This window comes from Carya illinoinensis, chromosome 10 (genome assembly GCF_018687715.1).
Source record: "Carya illinoinensis cultivar Pawnee chromosome 10, C.illinoinensisPawnee_v1, whole genome shotgun sequence".
Classification (NCBI taxonomy): Eukaryota; Viridiplantae; Streptophyta; class Magnoliopsida; order Fagales; family Juglandaceae; genus Carya; species Carya illinoinensis.
Genome location: NC_056761.1, coordinates 17,621,637 through 17,643,032, shown reverse-complemented (window position 1 = coordinate 17,643,032; position 21,396 = coordinate 17,621,637).

Here is a 21,396-nt window from a genome sequence, read left to right as displayed (position 1 = left end):
GTTTGGAAAATACTTACAGCGCTATATGGCAATTTTAGAAAACAAGCGGCGTTGCAAACGGCGGCGAAAAAGCAACGTCACAGTGAAAATTCACTGTGGCCGTGGGTTGTGAAAAACTCACTTTTGAACGGGGACAAACTAGAACTTGGGATTGATAGGGAATGGTCTAGGGATGGTTGTGAAGCTATTGGAAGTGATGTTTGGCCGTGGGTGGTGGCGGAATCGCCGGAAAGAGGCCGAAAAACCCAAATCGGAAAGCAAGCTCGTAGGAGCTGTTCCGGTGGTCGTTGGAGGCCGGAAATGGGTGGGTTAGGACGGCAAGGGACCGGTGATGAAGTGGTGAAGAAATGGTGGCCGGAGGTGGAGCGACGGCGGCGGATCGGAGCAAAATCCGTGCAGCCTTTGGGGAGCTTTTCCGGCCAAACGGCCGGCCGGATGGGGGTGGTTTTCGGTGGGGTGGTGCGCCGGAGGTGGACGAACCGAACGCCGGTGGCTGTGTCAGCCACGCCGGTCGGCGACGGCGGTCTGGGCTGAAGACAGCTCCGGCCGTGGGTGAGGAGAGAGAAGAGAGAGAGAGATCGGGGGGGTCGACGCGGGGGAGAGGGAAAAAAAGAAAAGGAAGAAAAAAAAGAAAAAGAAGAAAAAGAAGAGGAAAGGAAAAAGAAAGAAGGAAAAAGAGAAAAAAGAAAAAGAAAAGGGAAAAAGGAAAAAGAGATGTAGGGAAAAAAAATGAGGTCTAATCCTCATTCCGGAAAACAAAACTAAACCGCCGCAAAGATATTAAAAACCACAAAACAACTAAAAGAAATAAAACACAACGTCAAATAAATTAAAATAAATAACTAATATATTAGTTAAAATAAAAACAACCATATCAGCGAAAATACACTCAAAAACGGGTCATCACATCCTCCCCTCCTTAAAAACAATTTTGTCCTTGAAATTGCAAATCAACCACCAGCTTAAAGCAAGCCACAAGTAAGCACATAAACCAACTGTGATCAAGATTAAGATACATACCTCCTCTATTCGAACAAGTACGGGTACTGCTCCCTCATGTCCGCTGCTCGCTCCCAAGAGAAGTCTTGAGCTAACGGATCTCCCCAAGCCACTTTAACCAAAGGTATCGTCTTGGACCTCAACTGTTGCTCCTTCCAATCCAAAATCTGCGACGGAACAACTTCATAAGTGAGATCCGGTTGCAACTGAATACCCGCTGGGTCGACGAAGCGCGGCTCTTGCTGTCCAAAGCTCTTCTTCAGGGATGATACGTGGAAGACATCATGAACATCCCCAAAATAATCTGGCAAAGCAACTCTGTAGGCGACGGACCCTACTCTTTCCAAAATCTGAAAAGGGCCGACATACCTCGGATCTAGCTTCCTCTTCTTACCAAAACGCTTAACACCTCTCATGGGAGAGACTTTAAGATAAACCCAATCACCAACTTCAAATGACAATTCTCTCCTCCTGGTATCAGCGTAGCTTTTCTGGCGACTCTGAGCTGCCGCCATTTTATCTCTAATGATCCGGACTTGGCTTTGCATCTCTTGAATTATTTCGGGTCCGATTATCCTACTCTCCCCAACTTCGTCCCAACACAAGGGCGACCTGCACTTTCTCCCATAGAGAGCTTCATAGGGAGCCATCTGAATGGTCGCATGGAAGCTGTTATTGTAGGCAAACTCGATGAGCGGCAAATGATTTTCCCAACTCCCTTGGAATTCCATGACACATGCTCGCAACATGTCTTCCAGGGTCTGAATGGTGCGCTCTGACTGGCCGTCTGTCTGCGGGTGATAAGCAGTACTGAACTTCAACTTAGTACCCAAAGCTGCCTGCAAACTCTTCCAGAACTGCGATGTGAACCTCGGGTCTCGATCCGACACTATACTCTTTGGTATGCCGTGTAGCCGCACTACCTCTTTGACATACAAACGGGTCAACTTACCCAAAGAGTCGATATTATTAACAGGCAGAAAATGAGCACTCTTCGTTAACCGGTCCACAATCACCCAAACAGAATTCTTCCCACTAGGCGTTCTCGGCAAACCCACAACAAAGTCCATCGTGATATCATCCCATTTCCACTCCGGAATAGGGAGGGGTTGGAGCATACCTGCAGGTCTCTGATGCTCAGCCTTTACCTGACGACATGTGTGGCATTTCTCAACATATAAGGCAATGTCCTTCTTCATTCCATCCCACCAGTAATTTTTCTTCAAGTCCCGATACATCTTTGTACTGCCGGGATGAACTGAATAAGGGGCCGCATGAGCTTCCGCCATGATCCGCTCTTTGAATTCAGAGTCCTTGGGGACCACTCTGCGATCTCGGAACCGAAGTATCCCATCGTTATCCATGCTATAATGCAACGGCCCTCGAGATTTTCTGACTCTTTTCCTGATGTTCAGCAGCTTCGGATCCTTTCTCTGGAGAGTCTTCAATTCTTCAAAATCAGTTACCCGAATATCAAGAACTGAAGATAAGATCTCTACTTGCTACGAACTCTCTATAAGGAGCCTTCTCATCCCACAAAGCAACGAATCCACTTCCGATGGCTCGGCTTCATCTTCCAAATGAGACTTCCGGCTCAAAGCATCAGCAACTATATTAGCCTTCCCCGGGTGGTACTTGATCTCACACTGATAGTCACTGATTAGCTCCAGCCATCGCCTCTGCCTCATGTTCAGATTTTTCTGGGAAAACAAATGCTTCAAGCTCTTGTGATCGGTAAATACCTCGCAAGCTTCCCCATACAAGAAGTGCCGCCAGATCTTAAGGGCAAAAACAATCGCAGCCAATTCTAGATCGTGCGTTGGATAATTCTTTTCATGGTCCTTTAGCTGACGAGATGCATAGGCTACAACCCATCCTTCCTGCATAAGGACACAACCCAAACCAAACTTAGACGCATCACTAAAGACTACGAATGGCTTATGCGGTTCTGGGAGTGCTAACACTGGTGCCGTCGTCAACCTGTTCTTTAATTCCTGGAAGCTTCTCTCACATTTCTCTGACCAAACAAATTCTGTATTCTTCCGAGTCAAAGCTGTGAGAGGTCCGGATAGGCGAGCAAAACCCTCTACAAATCTTCGGTAGTACCCCGCCAGCCCCAAGAAACTCCGAACCTCGCGCACTGTAGTCGGGCGCTGCCATGACAAAATGGTTTCTACCTTACTAGGATCAACTGCCACTCTGCCCCGGGAAATTACGTGCCCAAGGAATTTAACTTCCTCTAACCAGAATTCACACTTGCTGAGCTTGGCGTATAGCTGGTGTTCTCTCAATCTCTCAAGTACCAGACTAAGATGATACACATGCTCTTCAACATCTCGGGAATAAATCAGTATATCGTCAATAAATACTACCACAAAGGAATCCAGATAAGGTCGAAACACTCGATTCATCAAATCCATGAAAGCAGCAGGGGCATTAGCTAACCCAAACGGCATCACCTTAAATTCATAATGCCTATACCTCGACCTGAAAGCAGTTTTAGGCACGTCCTGGTCTCTGATTCTCAGCTGGTAGTATCCCGACCTCAGATCAATTTTAGAGAACACGGCTGCTCCTTGAAGCTAATCAAACAAATCATCAATCCGCGGGAGAGGATATTTATTTTTGATGGTCACCTTGTTCAATTCCCGATAATCAATGCACATACGGAGGGTTCCATCTTTCTTTTTAACAAATAAAACTGGTGCACCCCACGGCGACGTACTAGGCTGAATAAATTCCTTCTCTACCAGTTCTTGCAACTGAGTCTTCAACTCTTTCAATTCAGCCGGGGCCATGCGATAAGGAGCTTTATGCACAGGAGCCGCTCCAGGTTCCAGGTCTATAACAAACTCCATCTCTCGCACAGGGGGTAGTCCGGGCAAGTCATCCACAAACACATCGGGAAATTCTTCCACAACTGGAATGTCTGCCAAGGACTTCTTCTCAGACGGCGTGGACACCATCTGAACCAAAAATGCATCCGCTCCCCATGAAATCTCTCTTCTTGCCTGAATCGCCGATATAATCATCGGCTTTTCTTTTAATCTACTCCCCGCAAATTCCAGACAATCACCATCTGGAAGCTGAAAGCTAATTATCCGACTTCTGCAATTAATACTCGTAGAATATCGGTATAGCCAATCCATCCTGAGGATGATATCAAAACCCAACAGCTTGAACACCACCAAATCAGCATCCAAGAATCTTCCCTCAAAATTTAACGGGCATCCCAAAGCAACCTTGGAACACCACACCATCTCACCATCGGGTAGAGCCACTACCATAGCCTTCGGCAACGGTTCCGTGACCAAATTACACACCCGTGCAAACGTGGAAGACACAAACGATTGTGAAGCACCGGAATCAAACAAAGTACAAGCATAAAACTCATACAAACGGACTCTTCCTGAACCAAACACACAACCCATGAAATCTAAAAAAAAACAAAGAAGAAACCAAATGCACCAAAAATTAAATCCAACTTAAAAAAAATTAAATTAATCCATACCTGTGATTACTCCCGCATCATGGGTCGCTGGTGCCTCATCATCCACCTCTCCGGGTGTGACAGCGTAAACCCGGGCTTGCACTGCTTGTCTCGGGTTGGTTCTTCCACCGTGTCTACCTCCACGGCTTCCTTGAACTCTGACGGGGCAATCCCGAGCGATATGTCCCACTTGGCCGCACCGGTAACACTGGGGTCCGCTACTCGTCCGACACTCGCCCTCATGAGCTCTATTACACGCTTCACAAACAGGCACACGTCCTCCCATGCGAACACTTGAGGATGCTTGAGGTCGAGTTCCGGTCCGCTGAACAAATTTCTGGGGCGAACCCGAGCTGCTTCCTTCACCAGAGAAACTCCGCCTCTTATGCCCTGGAGGGGAGTCCATACTCAGATTATTTTCCCGCTCTACAAGGGTGGCCACATCCACTAACTCCTGAAAAGTGGATATCCGATGGCTGACCACCATACGGCGTATGTCCTGTCGTAGCCCCTCCTGAAAACAATCTGCTCGCATCTCCTCAGTGGCAACAAGGTGAGGAGCAAATCGCGCAAGTTCTATGAACCTCCGGGCGTATTGTTCCACTGTTGCGCCCCCTTGGACCAGATTGGAGAACTCTCTTGCCTTTTGCTTTCTTACCGATGCGGGAAAGAAGCGGTCATTGAACTCCTTCTTGAAACGCTGCCAGGTCACCGCAGCGAAAGATCCCAGTTCAGATTCCAACAACACCCTCTTGGAATCCCACCAATCAGAAGCGATACCTTGCAAGAGATAGCTGGTGTAGAGTACTTGTTGGCCTCAGTGCATCCACACACCTCAAAGGTTTTCTCCAGATCTTTGATCCATTTTCCAGCCTGAAGTGGATCCTCATTTCCAGTGAAGTGTGGAGTCCTATGCGCCAGGAAGCGCTCATAGGTGCATCCGACTTGCACCATGCTACTGGACCCTCCTGGATACATCCAAGGCCCTCCCTGATATGGCCAAGGACCTCCTGGTTGTGGCCAAAACCCTCTTTGTTGAGGACAAGGCTCTCCTGACGGTGGATAAGGTCCTCCTGATGGTGGCCAAGGACCCCCTTGTGGTGGCCAAGGCCCTGTCTGTTGAGACCTCGCACTCTGCTGCATAAATTCCGTCATCTGCCGTATTGCTTCGGCTATGGAGTCATCCCTGGAGGTATTGTCCTGTGGTTCCTGGGTAGATTTCCTTGGTCTCCCCATATTCCTACCACAACACCACTCTTGACCCTCCTTTAAGAAAACGAAAAAAAACATCATAAAACCAACAAAAACAAAAACAACACCACACAACAAGAAACAAAAGAAACCAGCATGCCAAAAACATAACTAAATAAATAAAAACAAACAAACAAGCTCAAGCAAATAAAACAAATAAAACAACTATATTTAACATAATTAATTTTTTTTTTAAACACAACTTTTAAAAAAAACATTCTGGTACTACCTACGGGACATGTGGTTTTACCCAGAGCCAAACCACTCTGATACCACCTGTGACGCCCCCAAATCCCCACGCCCGAACACGGGAAAATTGAGACGTCCGGATGGTGACAACCCGGGTCACCATCCTATCGACGGGTGCCAAGTGTGTGCAAAGGTAACATATGTGCCCAAGAAACACGCAGCGGATAACGAAAGTCATTAACTAAGTACCAGAATTTTTCTTAACGTAATACAAGCTGTTTAAAACATACATAAATAAAATATTACAAAAACCCAAATACAGTTTTAAACAAATATAAAACATATCATCAGCAACCCGGCGGAGCCGCATCCTCGGGTTCAGCCTCCTCCTCTTCGTCCTCAAACTCTGCACCAAAAGCTACGGAACCAAAAATGGTACCGCAGGTAAGTAAAACCCAAACACTACCAGATTAAAACACATAAAACTAAAACAATATGCATGAAACATGCCCAATGCACAAAGCCCATAAAACACAAGTTTTCCACACACGCCAAAAAACCCATTTGGCCCAAAAACACACAACCTTTCCAACTAACATGCCAAAAGTCACATTTGGCCCAATATCTCGCCAAAAGTCCATTTGGCCCAATACCACGCCAAAAGTCCCATTTGGCCTCTCAAACCATTATCCAATTTTAACCGTATGCACCATGACCTCCCCTAGGGGTCATCCGCACACCCTGGCTCCAGTGCCACACCGCAGAGTACCACCACGCATGTGCCACCTAACAAGCGATGCCCAGTTCTGCGCCCCGCGCGTGCGTAGCCAAGCATCCTTTAGCCCTCACCAGCGAAGGGCCACGGAGTCGGTGCGTAGGGCGATGCCCGGTTCCGCACCCGGCGCGTTCGTAGCCAAGCAACCCCTAGCCCCCGCTCCCGTCGTCTAGCGACAACTCAGGGGACATCACTCAGTTTATTCCGCTCCCGAGTGACCAGAGGAGCTCCACCAGGATAATACCCCATCCCGGCTTGGGGTCGTGATACACACGCACCCGTAAAACCACTCACGCCAATACACAGGCTTTTCACACACTGCCACAAACACACGTGCATGCACCATGCAATGCCATAACAATGCATAATAAAATAATCCAACAACATAAACAATTAAACAGGCAACTCCGTCCTCCATCCACCCGACCCCCGAACTCCTCGGACTCAGTCCGGAATCAACCAACCAGCAGATTTAATAAATTGAATGAGCAATATATATTTAAATCTGAAAATAGGGTTTGGAAAATACTTACAGCGCTATATGGCAATTTTAGAAAACAAGCGGCGTTGCAAACGGCGGCGAAAAAGCAACGTCACAGTGAAAATTCACTGTGGCCGTGGGTTGTGAAAAACCCACTTTTGAACGGGGACAAACTAGAACTTGGGATTGATAGGGAATGGTCTAGGGATGGTTGTGAAGCTATTGGAAGTGATGTTTGGCCGTGGGTGGCGGCGGAGTCGCCGGAAAGAGGCCGAAAAACCCAAATCGGAAAGCAAGCTCGTAGGAGTTGTTCCGGTGGTCGTTGGAGGCCGGAAATGGGTGGGTTAGGACGGCAAGGGACCGGTGATGAAGTGGTGAAGAAATGGTGGCCGGAGGTGGAGCGGCGGCGGCGGATCGGAGCAAAATCCGTGCAGCCTTTGGGGAGCTTTTCCGGCCAAACGGCCGGCCGGATGGGGGTGGTTTTCGGTGGGGTGGTGCGCCGGAGGTGGACGAACCGAACGCCGGTGGCTGTGTCGGCCACGCCGGTCGACGGCGGCGGTCTAGGCTGAAGACAGCTCTGGTCGTGGGTGAGGAGAGAGAAGAGAGAGAGAGATCGGGGGGGTCGACGTGGGGGAGAGGGAAAAAAAGAAAAGGAAGAAAAAAAAGAAAAAGAAGAAAAAGAAGAGGAAAGGAAAAAGAAAGAAGGAAAAAGAGAAAAAAGAAAAAGAAAAGGGAAAAAGGAAAAAGAGATGTAGGGAAAAAAATGAGGTCTAATCCTCATTCCGGAAAACAAAACTAAACCGCCGCAAAGATATTAAAAACCACAAAACAACTAAAAGAAATAAAACACAACGTCAAATAAATTAAAATAAATAACTAATATATTAGTTAAAATAAAAACAACCATATTAGCGAAAATACACTAAAAAACGGGTCATCACAAGACACATAATTAATATTTTGTATCGATATCCATGTATCAGTAGTTGATGAAATCCTCATGCCACCATCCTTAAACAACGCTTTGAACTTTTCTTTTTCCAATGCAAACAATTTCATACAATCTCTTGTAACCGTGATACGACATGACACTTTAAACCGAGATTCAAGATACCAATTCGCCTTCTTAAATCCTTACCTTCAACAACTCTAAATGACAACTCATCAATATTTACTATCTATGCAATGGCCAACCTCAAAGCCTCTTTACGACACTTGTGAGTTACAAGGATCTTCATCCTACCACCAATACTATATTCAACCCCATCCTTAAGTGTTGTCTCATTCACTAATGTTTCTTGGTACCTATTGATATGAACTCGCGAAATTGGAATCCCTTAAACCCACAATCAATTTGAAAACTCACCAAGAAAGCAAAATAAGTCAATGGATGGAGAATCTAGATCCGTTGAGAACTCATTTCAAGAACCTAAATTATATTAAAATCTAGATCTGTTGAAAAACCTGTCTCAAGAACTCAGATTACATGAAAGAACGCTACAAAGTTTGTGATTTACTTTTGATAAGTTCGAAGTTCAATCAAGAACAAGAGGGGTAAACTCAACTCACAATGAAAATTCAATATTGTCTAACTTGAAGTAGGCGGCCACAAGATGTCTAAATACTTCCCAACAAAAATAACCCTAGGCCAAAACCAAGGCCCATTTCCAAAAATACCATTAAGTGAACAGTGCGACGCTATAGTAACTATTTGAAACCCTAGTTAAACAAAATAATAACTTTTCCAACATGCCCTTAAGTCATTCTCATAATAAACTCAATTATTCTAAATTAATAAAATAAGTCATTTAAATGAATTAACTAAGTTGAAAGCCTTCAAGTGCTCAAAGCCTTTAAGTCATGTTGTTGCCCTCTTCCATAGCTTGTATCAAATGAATTAAAACTGGATCTTCATCTTTTAAGCCCATCTTGAATGTTGGGCTCTTGCTAGACATGTCCCAAGTGGATTGCACCAATCCTTGCATTGCTTCCTTACTCTTCTTAGCTCTCGATCTTGTGATTAGCCTATCTGGAACTTACAACGGATCTTTATGATTAGGTCCACCTTGGAGCCCATCACCTATTTAATGACCCACGTTTATGGAAATTTTTGGGACATGCAGGCAAATGATTTTGCATGATAAAAATCTCATTTCTCTTTGAGTGTCAAGCTTACATCTTGCCACAATAGTTACACTTAGCCTTAGGTTCATATACGGTACAATCCTTTACCTTCTTAAAATGATCCCACACAAATGACGTTAGATCCTTCCTCTTTCTTTTCTTAGGAATTGGACAAGTACTATGGATAGGGGTACTCAAGGGTTTTGAAACTTGGATATCTATCAAAGTATCTCCCAAGTTTGTCTGAGTCAACATCAATTCGAGTTAACGAAAAATCTATCTGAACATATAAAAGACAAAAATAATCACAAATTAGAAACCATAATTAGTCAATAACACACGGGTAATGATATATACAATTCTAGAGTGTGTACTCCCTACATATTCCTTATGAAAAAAGAGTTGAGGCTACCATTAGAATAAAATATTTTCATGTGGGTCTCACATTTATCCATATTTTTTAAAGGAGTACGCAGGGACTGGGCACTCCTGGACTGCAAATATAATTTCTCTTACATAACAACTAGTTTGCAATGACAAACATCACAAGTCTAAGGGCTCGTTTGAACACTTAGAATATCTCAGAATATCTATCAATAATAGTGAAATTATTTATGAATAGTAGTAAAATAATTTGAGTTAAAATGTTTAATTGGATTTTGAAAAATAAGAGAGAAAATGTTGAATAAAGATGTAAAAAATTGTTTGAGCATAAATTTGTAATATTATTTTAGTTTTGAAATTTGAAAAAGTTATATTATTTTTTGTATTTGGTCTAGAAGATTGGAGAATTTGTAATAATTAGATAATGATTAGAAGAAAAAGTTCAAGAAATGAAATTGAGAAATGTTATGTTTGAGAAGAAAATATATGCGAATATCTAAGAATACTTGAGAATAATTGTTGTGACGCCCCCAAATTCCCACGCACGGACACGGAGAAATCGAGACGTCCGGATAATGACATCACGGGTCACCACCCTAACAATGTGTGCCAAGTGTGTGTAAAAGCAACAATGTGCACGAGAAATACGCAGCGAAAAGCAAGTCAATAACTAAGTACCAGAATTTTTCTTGTTTAATACAAAGCTATTCAAAACAGACATAAATAAATATTACAAAACACGAATATAATATAATATCAAATACAAAGCATAACATCAGCAACCCGGCGGAGCCGCATCCTTGGGCTCAGCCTCCTCCTCCTCATCCTCGAAATCTGCACCAAAAGCTACGGAACCGAAAATGGTACCGCAGGTACATAAAATCCAAACACCACCAGATAAAAACACATAGAATTCAAGCAACATGGATGCAAGAAAAGCCAATGCACATGTCCCGCAAAACCACATTTTTACCACGCACGCCAAAAAACCCATTTGGCCCATAAAAACATATCCTCAAAACCAAGCCTCGCCCTTATCCCAGATAACGGCCCAAACCACCATTTTCCCAGAAAATGGATCAAAAGCCTCAAAACCAAAACTCGCCATTTTCCCAGAAAATGGCCCACATCCGAAAACCATAAAAACAATCTGGTTTTGCATGCACCATGATCTCCCCTAGGGATCATCTGCACATCCTAGCTCTGTGCCACACCGCAGGTAACGACTACGCATGTGACACCTAAACGAGCGATGCCTAGACTCGCGCCCAGCGCGTACCTGGCCAGGCCATCCTCTAGCCCTCGCCAGCGAAGGGCCACGGAGTCGGTGAGTAGAGCGATGCCCAGACTCGCGCCCAGCGACAACTCAGGGGACGTCACTCAGTATTATCCACTCCCGAGTGACCAGAGGAGCTCCACCGAGATAATAACCCATCCCGGCTTGGGCTCGTGAGACACACGCACCCGAAAATCCATTCACGCCAGCAAAACAGGATTTCTCAAATAAAATAAAATACACGTGCATGCACCATGCAAATGCAATTATCAATGCACAAAACAAACAACCAACCATAATACAATAAAACAAGCAACTCCATCCTCCATCCATCCGACTCCCAAACTCCTCGGACTCAGTCCGGAATCAACCAACCAGCAGATAAAATAAATTGAATGAGCGATATATATTTAAATCTGAAAATAGGGTTTGGAAAATACTTACAGCGCTATACGGTAATTTTAGAAAACACCCGGCATTGCAAACGGCGGAGAAAAAGCAACGTTATAGTGAAAAATCACTGTGGCCGTGGGTTGTGAAATACCCACTTTTGAACGGGGACAAACCAGAGCTTGGGATCGATAGGGAATGGTCTAGGGATGATTTTGAAGCTATTGGAAGTGGTGGTTGGCCGTGGGTGGCGGCGAAAATGCCGGAGAGAGGCCGAATTTCTCAAAAAGGAAAGCTAGCTCGTGGGAGTTGTTCCGGTGGTCGTTGGAGGCCGAAAATAGGTGGGTTAGAACGGCAAGGGACCGGTGATGAAGTGGTGAAGAAATGGTGGCCGGAGGTGGAGCGACGGAGGCGGATCGAGCTAAAAACCGTGGAGCTTCAAGGGTGTTTTCCGGCCAAACGGCTGGCCGGATGGGGGTGGGAATTGGTGGTGAGGTGCGCCAGAGGGAGGGGGTTCGAATGGTATGGGCGGTGTGCCGCATGGTGGCCGGCGGCGGTGGTTCTGGGCGGAGAGAGAAACGAACGGAGAAAGGGGCAGAGAGAGAGAGTCGCACGGGAGGAAGGAGAAGAAGAAAAAAAAAAGAAAAAGAAAGAAGAAGAAAAAAAAAAAAGAGAAAAAGGAAAAAGGAAAAAGGGAAAAAAAGAAATATAGGAAAGAGATGAGGTCCAATCCTCACTCCGGGAAACAAAACAAATCTGCCGAAACGAGATTAAAAATCGAAAACGACTAAAAGAAATAAAACACAACAACAAATAAATTAAAAACAAATTTTAAACGCAATAAATTAAAATAACTAAACTAATATATTAATTAAAATAAAACAACCCTTCAGTGAAAATACACTCAAAAGCGAGTCACCACATCCTCCCCTCCATAAAAATAAATTTCGTCCTCAAAATTTGCAGATCAACCACCCACTTAAAGCAAGCCACATAAAAGCACATAAACCAACTGTGACTAAGATTAAGATACATACCTTCATTATTCAAACAAGTATGGGTACTGCTCCCTCATGTTCGCTACTCGCTCCCAAGAGAAGTCTTGTATTAACGGATCTCCCCAAGCCACCTTAACCAAAGGTATCGTCTTGGACCTCAACTGTTGCTCCTTCCAATCCATGATCTGCGACGGAACAACTTCATAAGTGAGATCCAGTTGCAACTGAATACCCTCTGGGTCGACGAAGCGGGGCTCTTGCTGTCCAAAGCTCCTCTTTAGGGATGATACGGGAAGACATCATGAACATCCCCAAAATATTCTGGCAAAGCAACTCTATAGGCGACGGACCCTACTTTCTCCAGAATCTGAAAAGGGCCGACATACCTCGGATCTAGCTTCCTCTTCTTACCAAAACGCTTAACACCTCTCATGGGAGAGACTTTAAGGTAAACCCAATCACCAACTTCAAAAGATAACTCTCTCCTCCTGGTATCAGCGTAACTTTTCTGGCGACTCTGAGCTGCCGCCATTTTATCTCTGATGATCCGGACTTGGCTTTGCATTTCTTGAATTATTTTGGGTCCAAATATCCTACTCTCCCTGACTTCATCCCAACACAAGGGCGACCTGCACTTTCTCCCATAAAGAGCTTCATAGGGAGCCATCTGAATGGTCGCATGGAAGCTGTTATTATATGCAAACTCGATGAGCGGCAAATGGTTTTCCCAACTCCCTTGAAATTCCATGACACATGCTCGCAACATGTCTTCAAGGGTCTGAATGGTGCGCTCTGACTGGCCGTCTGTCTGCGGGTGATATGCAGTACTGAACTTCAACTTAGTACCCAAAGCTGCCTGCAAACTCTTCCGAAACTGCGACATGAACCTCGGGTCTCGATCCGACACTATACTCTTTGGTATGCCGTGTAGCCGCACTATCTCCTTGACATACAAGCGGGTCAACTTACCCAAAGAGTCGGTGTTATTAACAGGCAGAAAATGAGCACTCTTCGTTAACCGGTCAACAATCACCCAAATAGAATTTTTCCCACTAGGCGTTCTCGGCAAACCCACTACAAAGTCCATCGTGATGTCATCCCATTTCCACTCAGGAATAGGGAGGGGTTGGAGCATACCTGCAGGTCTTTGATGCTCGGCCTTCACTTGACGGCATGTGTGGCATTTCTCAACATACAAGGCAATATCCTTCTTCATTCCATCCCACCAGTAATTTTTCTTCAAGTCCCGGTACATCTTTGTACTGCCGGGATGAACTGAATAAGGGGCCGCATGAGCTTCTGCCATGATCCATTCTTTGAATTCTGAGTCTTTAGGGACCACTCTGTGATCTCGGAACCGAAGTATCCCATCGTTATCCATGCTATAATGCAACGGCCCTCGAGATTTTCTGACTCTTTTCCTGATGTTCAGCAGCATCGGATCCTTCCTTTGGAGAGTCTTCAATTCTTCAAAATCAGTTACCCGAATATCAAGAACTGAAGATAAAATCTCTTCTTGCTGCGAACTCTCTATAAGGAGCCTTCTCATCCCACAAAGCAACGAATCCAATTTTGACGGCTCGGCTTCATCCTCCAAGTGTGACTTCCGGCTCAAAGTATCAGCAACTATATTAGCCTTCCCCGGATGGTACTTGATCTCACACTGATAGTCACTGATTAGCTCCAGCCATCGCCTCTGCCTCATATTCATATTTTTCTGGGAAAACAAATGCTTCAAGCTCTTGTGATCAGTAAATACCTCGCAAGCTTCCCCATACAAGAAGTGCCGCCAGATCTTGAGAGCAAAAACAATCGCAGCCAATTCTAGATCATGCGTCGGATAATTCTTCTCATGGTCCTTTAGCTGACGAGATGCATAGGCAACAACTCGTCCTTCCTGCATAAGGACACAACCCAAACCAAACTTAGACGCATCACTGAAGACTACGAATGGCTTATGCGGTTCTGGGAGCGCTAACACTGGTGCCGTCGTCAACCTGTTCTTTAATTCTTGGAAGCTTCTCTCACATTTATCTGACCAAACAAATTATGTATTCTTCCGAGTCAAAGCTGTGAGAGGTCTGGATAGGCGAGCAAAACCCTTTACAAATCTTCGGTAGTACCCGGCAAGCCCCAAGAAACTCCGGATCTCGCGCACTGTAGTCGGGTGCTGCCATGACAAAATGGCTTCTACCTTACTAGGATCAACAGCCACTCCGTCTCGGGAAATTACATGCCCAAGAAATTTAACTTCTTCCAACCAGAATTCACACTTGCTGAGCTTGGCGTACAACTGGTGTTCTCTCAATTTCCCAAGTACCAGACGAAGATGATACACATGCTCTTCAACATCTCAGGAATAAATCAGAATATCATCAATAAATACTACCACAAAGGAATCCAGATAAGGTCGAAACACTCGATTCATTAAATCCATGAAAGCAGTAGGGGCATTAGCTAACCCAAACGGCATCACCTTAAATTCATAATGTCCATACCTCGACCTGAAGGTAGTTTTAGGCACATCCTTGTCTCTGATCCTCAGCTGGTAGTATCTCGACCTCAAATCAATTTTAGAGAACACAGCTGCTCCTTGAAGCTGATCAAATAAATCATCTATCCGCGGGAGAGGATATTTATTTTTGATGGTCACCTTGTTCAATTTCCGATAATCAATGCACATACGGAGGGTTCCATCTTTCTTTTTAACAAATAAAACTGGTGCACCCAACGGTGACGTACTAGGCTGAATAAATCCCTTCTCTACCAGCTCTTGCAACTGAGTCTTCAACTCTTTTAATTCAGCCGGTGCCATGCGATAAGGAGCTTTATGCACAGGAGCCGCTCCAGGTTCCAAGTCTATAACAAACTCCATTTCCTGAACAGGGGTAGTCCGGGCAAGTCATCCACAAACACATCGGGGAATTCTTCCACAACTGGAATGTCTGCCAATGACTTCTTCTCAGACTGCGTGGACACCATCTGAACCAAGAATACATCCGCTCCCCATGCAATCTCTCTTCTTGCTTGAATCGCTGATATAATTATCGGCTTTTCTTTTAATTTACTCCCTGCAAATTCCAGACAATCACCATCTGGAAGCTGAAAGCTAATTATCCGACTTCTGTAATTAATACTAGCAGAATATCAGTATAGCCAATCCATTCCGAGGATGATATCAAAACCCAACAGCTTGAATACCACCAATTCAGCATCCAAGAACCTTCCCTCAAAATTTAACGGGCATCCCAAAGCAACCTTGGAACACCACACCATTTCACCATCGGGTAGAGCCACTACCATAGCCTTCGGCAACGGTTCCGTGACCAAATTACACACCCGCGCAAACGTGGAAGATACAAATGACTGCGACGCACCAGAATCAAACAAAGTACAAGCATAAAACTCATACAAACGGACTCTTCCTGAACCAAACACATCAACCCATGAAATCCAAAAAAAGCAAAGAAGAAACCAAATACACCAAAAATTAAATCCAACTTAAAATTAAATTAATCCATACCTGTGATTACTCCAGCATCATGGGTCGCTGGCGCCTCATCATCCACCTCTCCGGGTGTGACAACATAAACCCGGGCTTGCACTGTTTGTCTCGGGTTTGTTCTTCCACCGCGTCTACCTCCACGGCTTCCTTGAACTGTTCTTGGACATTCTCGGGCAAAGTGACCCTGCTGGCCACAATTATAACATCGAGCCCCACCAGAAGGGCACTCACCCACATGGGCTCTATTACAAACTCCGTAAACAGGCACACGTCCTCCCATGCGAACACTTGAGGATGCTTGCGGTCGAGTCCCGGTCCGCTGAACAAATTTCTGAGGCGAACCCGAGCTGCTTCCTTCACCAGAAAAACTCCACCTCTTATGCCCTGGAGGGGAGCCCATACTCAGATTATTTTCTCGTTCCACCAGGGTGGCCACATCCACTAATTCCTGAAAAGTGCATATCCGATGGCTGACCACTATACGGCGTATATCAGGGCGTAGTCCCTCCTGAAAACGATCAGCTCGCATCTCCTCTGTGGCGATAAGGTGAGGAGCAAATCGCCCAAGTTCTATGAATCTCTGGGCGTACTGTTCCACTGTCGCGCCCCCTTGGACCAAATCTGAGAACTCTCTCGCCTTTTGCTTCCTTACCGATGCGGGAAAGAAGCGGTCATTAAATTCCTTCTTGAAGCGCTGCCAGGTCACCGCAGCGAAAGATCCCAATTCTGATTCCAGCATCACCCTCTTGGTATCCCACCAATCAGAAGCGGTACCTTGCAAGAGATAGCTGGCGTAGAGTACCTGTTGCGCCTCGGTGCATCCACACACCTCAAATGTTCTCTCCAGGTCTTTGATCCATTTTCCAGCTTGAAGTGGATCCTCTTCTCCAGTGAAGTGTGAAGTCCTATGCGCCAGGAAGCGCTCATAGGTGCACCCGGCTTGCACCATGCTACTGGACCCTCCCGGGTACATCCAAGGCCCTCCCTGATATGGCCAAGGACCTCCTGGTTGTGGCCAAAATCCTTCTTGTTGCGGACAAGGCCCTCCTTGTGGCGGCCAGGGACCCCCTTGTTGTGGCCAAGGTCCCCCTGGTTGTGGCCAAGGACCTGTCTGTTGTGGCCTATAACTTTGCTGCATAAACTCCGTCATCTGCCGTATGGCTTGGGCTATGGAGTCATCTCTTGATGTATTGTCACGTGGCTCCTGAGTAGATTTCTTTGGCCTTCCCATCTCCTGCCACCACAACCTTTGACCCCCTTTCAGAAAACAAAAACAAATAAAACCAACAAAAACAAAACCAACACCACACACAAAACAAAAGAAACCAACTTGCAAAAACATAACTACGTAAATAAAAACAAACAAACAAACTCAAACAAATAAAACAACTGTACTTAACATAATTTTTAAAACACAACTTTAAAAGCATTCTGGTACTACCTACGGGACATGTGGTTTTACCCAGAGCCAAATCGCTCTGATACCACCTGTGACGCCCCCAAATCCGCACGCACGGACACGGAGAAATCGAGACGTCCGGATGATGACATCACGGGTCACCACCCTAACAACGTGTGCCAAGTGTGTGTAAAAGCAACAATGTGCACGAGAAATACGCAGCGAAAAGCAAGTCAATAACTAAGTACCAGAATTTTTCTTGTTTAATACAAAGCTTTTCAAAACATACATAAATAAATATTACAAAACACGAATATAATATAATATCAAATACAAAGCATAACATCAGCAACCCGGAGGAGCCGTATCCTCAGGCTCAGCCTCCTCCTCCTCATCCTCGAACTCTGCACCAAAAGCTACGGAACCGAAAATGGTACCGCAGGTAAGTAAAACTCAAACACCATCAGATAAAAACACATAGAACTCAAGCAACATGGATGCAAGAAAAGCCAATGCACATGTCCTGCAAAACCACATTTTTACCATGCACGCCAAAAAACCCATTTGGCCCATAAAAACATATCCTCAAAACCAAGCCTCGCCATTATCGCAGATAACGGCCCAAACCACCATTTTCCCAGAAAATGGATCAAAAGCCTCAAAACCAAAACTCGCCATTTTTCGAGAAAATGGCCCACATCTGAAAACCATAAAAACAATCCGGTTTTGCATGCACCATGATCTCCCCTAGGGATCATCCGCACACCCTGGTTCTGTGCCACACCGCAAGTAACGACTACGCATGTGACACCTAAACGAGCGATGCCCAGACTCGTGCCCAGCGCGTACCTGGCCAGGCCATCCTCTAGCCCTGGCCAGCGAAGGGCCACGGAGTCAGTGAGTAGAGCGATGCCCAAACTCGCGCCCAGCGCATACCTGGCCAGGCCATCCTCTAGCCCCGCTCCCGTCGTCGCCCAGCGACAACTCAGGGGACGTCACTCAGTATTATCCACTCCCGAGTGACCAGAGGAGCTCCACCGAGATAATAACCCATCCCAGCTTGGGCTCGTGAGACACACACACCCGAAAATCCATTCATGCCAGAAAAACAGGATTTCTCAAATAAAATAAAATACATGTGCATGCACCATGCAAATGCAATTATCAATGCACAAAACAAACAACCAACCATACTACAATAAATCAAGCAACTCTGTCCTCCATCCATCCGACCCCCGAACTCCTTGGACTCAGTCCGGAATCAACCAACCAGCAGATAAAATAAATTGAATGAGCGATATATATTTAAATCTGAAAATAGGGTTTGGAAAATACTTACAGCGCTATACGGTAATTTTAGAAAACACCTGGCATTGCAAACGGCGGAGAAAAAGCAACGTTATATTGAAAAATCACTGTGGTCGTGGGTTGTGAAATACCCACCTTTGAGCGGGGACAAACCAGGGCTTGGGATCGATAGGGAATGGTCTAGGGATGATTTTGAAGCTATTGGAAGTGGTGGTTGGCCGCGGGTGGCGGCGAAAGTGCCGGAGAGAGGCCGGATTTCCCAAAAAGGAAAGCTAGCTCGTGGGAGCTGTTCTGGTGGTCGTTGGAGGCCGAAAATAGGTGGGTTAGGACGGCAAGGGACCGGTGATGAAGTGGTGAAGAAATGGTGGCCGGAGGTGGAGTGACGACGGCGGATTGAGCTAAAACCGTGGAGCTTCAAGGGTGTTTTCCGGCCAAACGGCTGGCCGGATGGGGGTGGGAATTGGTGGTGAGAGAAACGGACGGAGAAAGGGGTAGAGAGAGAGAGTCGCGCGGGACGCACGGGAGGAAGGAGAAGAAGAAGAAAAAGAAAAAGAAAAAGAAAGAAGAAGAAAAAAAAAAGAAAAGAGAAAAAGGAAAAAGGAAAAAGGGAAAAAAAGAAATGTAGGAAAGAGATGAGGTTCAGTCCTCACTCCGGGAAACAAAACAAATCTGCCGAAACGAGATTAAAAACCGAAAACGACTAAAAGAAATAAAACACAATAACAAATAAATTAAAAACAAATTTTAAACGCAATAAATTAAAATAACTAAACTAATATATTAATTAAAATAAAAAAACCCTTCAGTGAAAATACACTCAAAAGCGGGTCACCACAATTGTGTTCCCAAATAAGGCCCAAGACTCTAAAATCTATATTTTAGTGCTTTAATCTTTCCACAATAAAATGATTTTTATTAGCATACACAATCTTGCAATCTTCAAACTTCATAATTGTTGGATCAATGGATTTTTGCAATCTTCAAACTCCTGATGTCACTAATTGCTATGAGAATCTAATAAATTGATTTGTGTTAAAAGTTATATGCTTGTACTAGTGTCCTATAATTATGCCTACCAAAATTGTCAAACATTTCTACATAATAATTATAGGACACTAGCATATTAGATGTACATATAAAAACTATGGGAGAGCCTCATAATCGGCAGCTCATATCGAAGTGAGAAACCTGTTCCTCCCATGGCATTGGGTGATAGACTTGCTATGTGGATTAATTGACTTCCCTTCAACCATTACCTCATACATTTAAATAAAATTTTGATTATTTAGACAAGAAAATGAACAATTTTGGGAAAAAAGCATATAACATGTAATTTACAAAAGAGACATGTTGTTGATGCCAATACAAAAATACTTCAAAATTTTCAATTACATAATACATCAAGTGAGGCATAGAATAACTTGAAATATAAAATTTATTGCTAAATTTCATAACTAAAATAGATATGGAAGCAAACCTAGAACCAAGAGAGGTTACCAAAAGCATAATGATTCTTGAAAGATTAGAGAGAAAGAGGGAGATGAGAGAGAGAGATAGAATTGGGGTGACTGGGCGAGGTGGGTCTAACTTGTGGACAACCAAAAGGAGGTCGAATGGAGAACTCAAAGAGGTCTAAGAGTGAGAGATGAGAGAGAAACAACTGAGAGTGAGAGATGAGTGAAAAACAACTGAGAGGAGGAGAAATGAAAAAGAAGGGGGTCGGGTTAGGGCAACCTAAAACAACGTTGTTTGGTGTATTAAAACTAAGGCTAAAAAAAAACTATTTGATTCAAATCGATTCATTCTGTTCAAATTTGAATCAGTAAGAAATTGAATCAATTTTACCGAACATTTTAAATCGTTCACTGAATCAATTCAATCGACTGATTCTACCTGATTTTAGACTGATTTGAACCAATTCCAACCTATTCAAAATTGTATTTATTTTTAAGTTGTCTAAAAATTGAGTTTTTTCTTTTAATTGCTTGTTCACAAAATGATAGAACTAAATTTATATCAACTTTTTCAACATTGTATTCGATAAGAATTGTAGAAAAATTGATAGATAAAACATGTAGTTCTTTATTTTTTTTAGTTGAACAAAAAATTAAGGAAAGGAAATGAATGAGTATTTTATATTAAATTTATAATTGTGCATAAAAATTTACATTTGCCATATGTTTATAACTTAATGGTCTTTATCTTTTTCGTATATAAAGTAAAAAAAATTGACAATTGAGGGTAAATACATAAATTTCATATTTATTGAAACTATTTAGATTCATATCATATATATATATATATATATATATATATATTTTATTGAAATTAGTCAATGAATTTATATTTTATACTCTTTTATATATGATATCAAATGCTTGAATTGTATCAGATATGATTTTAAATACTATTTTTTTTTTAATTATCAACATTGAAATATTCGATTTAAGATTGTCATGAATCGCCCGATTTTAAACTCGATTTCGATTTTTCGAACCATGAACCAGATAATGTCATTTTTATCAAGTTTTTTTTCCCTAACATTTAGCTATAAAATGAAATCGAATTGATTGACATCGGTTTCTATCATTTGGACCACTAGTCGATTGGTTCCGGTCGATAAAGGTTGGTTCTAGGAGCTACTCTTTATTCTTTCGTTAATACTTAAGGGATAACTGCTGGAAACAACTATGGGTTTTACCTATTGCTAATGCAATCAGGAGTTTTTTATGGAGAGCATGTACTGACTCACTTCCCACAAAACTAAATCTTCATAAGAGGAATATAATAGATGACCCTGTCCCATCTGTTTGAGGGAGGATGAGTC